The sequence below is a fragment of the Oncorhynchus nerka genome, unplaced genomic scaffold (genome assembly GCF_034236695.1).
Source record: "Oncorhynchus nerka isolate Pitt River unplaced genomic scaffold, Oner_Uvic_2.0 unplaced_scaffold_5587, whole genome shotgun sequence".
Lineage (NCBI taxonomy): Eukaryota > Metazoa > Chordata > Actinopteri > Salmoniformes > Salmonidae > Oncorhynchus > Oncorhynchus nerka.
The window spans coordinates 7,101-11,423 of NW_027035725.1; the positions used below are offsets into that span (position 1 = coordinate 7,101).

Below are 4,323 nucleotides of genomic sequence, written 5' to 3' on the forward strand. Positions count from 1 at the left end.
TCTGTGTTGTGAAGAACACACCTCTGTGTTGTAAAGGACAGACCTCTGTGTTGTGAAGAACAGAGAACAGACCTCTGTGTTGTGAAGAACAGACCTCTGTGTTGTGAAGAACAGACCTCTGTGTTGTGAAGAACAGACCTCTGTGTTATGAAGAACAGACCTCTGTGTTGTGAAGAACAGACCTCTGTGTTGTGAAGAACAGACCTCTGTGTTGTGAAGAACAGACCTCTGTGTTGTGAAGAACAGACCTCTGTGTTGTGAAGAACAGACCTCTGTGTTGTGAAGAACAGACCTCTGTGTTGTGAAGAACAGACCTCTGTGTTGTGAAGAACAGACCTCTGTGTTGTGAAGAACAGACCTCTGTGTTATGAAGAACAGACCTCTGTGTTGTAAAGGACAAACCTCTGTGTTGTAAAGGACAAACCTCTGTGTTGTAAAGGACAAACCTCTGTGTTGTAAAGGACAAACCTCTGTGTTGTGAAGAACAAACCTCTGTGTTGTGAAGAGCAGACCTCTGTGTTGTGAAGAACAGACCTCTGTGTTGTGAAGAACAGACCTCTGTGTTGTGAAGGACAGACCTCTGTGTTGTAAAGGACAAACCTCTGTGTTGTAAAGAACAAACCTCTGTGTTGTAAAGAACAGACCTCTGTGTTGTAAAGAACAGACCTCTGTGTTGTAAAGGACAGACCTCTGTGTTGTGAAGAACAAACCTCTGTGTTGTGAAGAACAAACCTCTGTGTTGTGAAGAACAAACCAAAGAATGTTTCCACTGCAGCACCAATACAAACATCTAATTTCAGCTAATTATCACCTAATGCATATTATAAACCGGGTCGTTCGAGCCCTGGATGTTGATTGGGCGAAAGCTGTAGTACAGTATATGAGACAATATACCACGGGTATGACACAAAAGGACTTGTTTACAGCTCTAATTACTATAGTAACCAGTTTAGCATAGCAATAATATTTCTCTGGGATTTGTGGTATATGGTCAATATACCACGGCTGAGGGCTGTATCCAGCCACTCCAGCCCTTAGCCGTGGTATATTGGTCATATACCACACCCCCTCTGGCCTTGTTGGTTAAATAGAACACTCCAAAGCTGGAGTCATTATCATGATGTCGACAGACATGACGCTACAGTGCTGAATGATGTTGATGTTTGCGAGGTGTATCCCACCATGCCCCGAACAGGAATACCTGTAGTTATGTTAAACAACAGGTTGAAGGCTCTACAATTAGGTTGTTAAACACTATAATGGATACTTTCTAGAGTCATCCCAAGAAGCTGCTGTATATAAGGCTGATGCCAGCAGTACTCCGACATTTCCTGATTCCCATGATGGACTTGACTGTGTCTTCCCTGCTGTCCATGGTGGTTTACACCTGTTGTACCTGGGCCATACCTGCTCAGGTAAACACAAGTGCAAGTTAAACCTGTTGTACCCAAACTGTTAAATGTAGACTTTTTTATAAAAAGGAAAATTATATTTCTCTCTATTTTGTAGAGTACCTCAGTGAGCTCCAAAAGGTTCCCTAAAAGTTATTCAGGTAAACAACAAACATATTACGCAACATTTCATAGTACAACAATACCAGGATTAACATATTTTATGTTTCAGATGATCACATTATACGCAGTGAGATGACAGCGATGGATCAAATCATAGAGGCCAATGAGTTCCAAGGTAAGAAAACCCTTCATCTTTTGCTATAGGTCTACACTAGGCAAAAACAAGCGTGAATCAGAGCAGTTCTCTGATTCACGCCTGTCTCAGTGGACTAATCACATGACTGGTGACACAACGCACTTCCGCGTGGTCTCCGTACTACTGTGCTGTTTGTTGCTGCTTCCTGCCAAACGTTTCACTTCCGCTTGGTCTCCATACTACTGTGCTGTTTGTTGCTGCTTGGCTTCCTGCCAAACGTTTCACTTCCGCGTGGTCTCCGTACTACTGTGCTGTTTGTTGCTACTTGGCTTCCTGCCAAACGTTTCACTTCCGCGTGGTCTCCGTACTACTGTGCTGTTTGTTGCTGCTTGGCTTCCTGCCAAACGTTTCACTTCCGCGTGGTCTCCGTACTACTGTGCTGTTTGTTGCTACTTGGCTTCCTGCCAAACGTTTCACTTCCGCGTGGTCTCCGTACTACTGTGCTGTTTGTTGCTGCTTCCTGCCAAACGTTTCACTTCCGCGTGGTCTCCGTACTACTGTGCTGTTTGTTGCTGCTTGGCTTCCTGCCAAGCGTTTCACTTCGGCGTGGTCTCCGTACTACTGTGCTGTTTGTTGCTACTTGGCTTCCTGCCAAACGTTTCACTTCAGCGTGGTCTCCGTACTACTGTGCTGTTTGTTGCTGGCTTCCTGCCAAGCGTTTCACTTCGGCGTGGTCTCCGTACTACTGTGCTGTTTGTTGCTACTTGGCTTCCTGCCAAACGTTTCACTTCGCGTGGTCTCCGTACTACTGTGCTGTTTGTTGCTGCTTCCTGCCAGACGTTTCACTTCCGCGTGGTCTCCGTACTACTGTGCTGTTTGTTGCTGCTTCCTGCCAAGCGTTTCACTTCCGCGTGGTCTCCGTACTACTGTGCTGTTTGTTGCTACCTGGCTTCCTGCCAAACGTTTCACTTCCGCGTGGTCTCCGTTACTACTGTGCTGTTTGTTGCTGCTTCCTGCCCAAGCGTTTCACTTCCGCGTGGTCTCCAAGTGCTACTGTGCTGTTTGTTGCTGCTTGGCTTCTGCCAAGCGTTTCACTTCCGCGTGGTCTCCAGTGCTACTGTGCTGTTTGTTGCTACTTGGCTTCCTGCCAAGCGTTTCACTTCCGCGTGGTCTCCGTGCTACTGTGCTGTTTGTTGCTACTTGGCTTCCTGCAAGCGTTTCACTTCCGCGTGGTCTCCGTACTACTGTGCTGTTTGTTGCTGCTTCCTGCCAGACGTTTCACTTCCGCGTGGTCTCCGTACTACTGTGCTGTTTGTTGCTGCTTCCTGCCAAGCGTTTCACTTCGCGTGGTCTCCGTGCTACTGTGCTGTTTGTTGCTACTTGGCTTCCTGCCGAAGCGTTTCACTTCCGCGTGGTCTCCGTGCTACTGTGCTGTTTGTTGCTGCTTGGCTGCCTAAACGTTTCACTTCCGGCGTGGTCTCCGTGCTACTGTGCTGTTTGTTGCTGCTTGGCTTCCTGCCAAGCGTTTCACTTCCGCGTGGTCTCCGTACTACTGTGCTGTTTGTTGCTCTTGGCTTCCTGCCAAACGTTTCACTTCCGCGTGGTCTCCGTACTACTGTGCTGTTTGTTGCTACTTGGCTTCCTGCCAAACGTTTCACTTCCGCGTGGTCTCCGTACTACTGTGCTGTTTGTTGCTGCTTGGCTTCCTGCCAAACGTTTCACTTCCGCGTGGTCTCCGTACTACTGTGCTGTTTGTTGCTGCTTCCTGCCAAACGTTTCACTTCCGCGTGGTCTCCGTACTACTGTGCTGTTTGTTGCTGCTTGGCTTCCTGCCAAGCGTTTCACTTCCGTGGTCTCCGTACTACTGTGCTGTTTGTTGCTGCGGCTTCCTGCCAAGCGTTTCACTTCAGCGTGGTCTCCGTACTACTGTGCTGTTTGTTGCTGCTTGGCTTCCTAGGCGTTTCACTTCCGCGTGGTCTCCGTACTACTGTGCTGTTTGTTGCTGCTTGGCTTCCTGCCAAACGTTTCACTCCAGCGTGGTCTCCGTACTACTGTGCTGTTTGTTGCTGCTTGCCTGCCTATAAGCGTTTCACTTCCAGCGTGGTCTCCGTACTACTGTGCTGTTTGTTGCTGTGGCTTCCTGCCAAGCGTTTCACTTCCGCGTGGTCTCCGTACTACTGTGCTGTTTGTTGCTAGCTTGGCTTCCTGCCAAGCGTTTCACTTCCGCGTGGTCTCCGTACTACTGTGCTGTTTGTTGCTGCTTGGCTTCCTGCCAAACGTTTCACTTCAGCGTGGTCTCCGTACTACTGTGCTGTTTGTTGCTTGCTTCCTGCCAAACGTTTCACTCCAGCGTGGTCTCCGTACTACTGTGCTGTTTGTTGCTGCTTGGCTTCACTGCTCAAGCGTTTCTACTTCCGCGTGGTCTCCGTGCTACTGTGCTGTTTGTTGCTAGCGGCTTCCTGCCAAAGCGTTTCGCTTCCGCGTGGTCTCCGTACTACTGTGCTGTTTGTTGCTGCTTGGCCTACTGCCAGGCGTTTCACTTCCGCGTGGTCTCGGTGCTACTGTGCTGTTTGTTGCTGCTTGGCTTCCTGCCAAACGTTTCACTTCCAGCGTGGTCTCCGTACTACTGTGCTGTTTGTTGCTGCTTGGCTTCCCTGCCAAGCGTTTCACTTC

General features: G+C 48.7%; 1 long non-coding RNA gene across 1 annotated transcript; it reads left to right on the plus strand.

The window, feature by feature from the left end:
* The first annotated feature begins 1,334 nt into the window (after positions 1–1,334).
* Positions 1,335–1,689, plus strand: LOC135566352 (uncharacterized). The gene is made up of 3 exons (XR_010462050.1): positions 1,335–1,415; positions 1,510–1,552; positions 1,624–1,689. It is a non-coding gene; the product is annotated as an uncharacterized LOC135566352 (long non-coding RNA).
* The last annotated feature ends 2,634 nt before the right edge of the window (positions 1,690–4,323 follow it).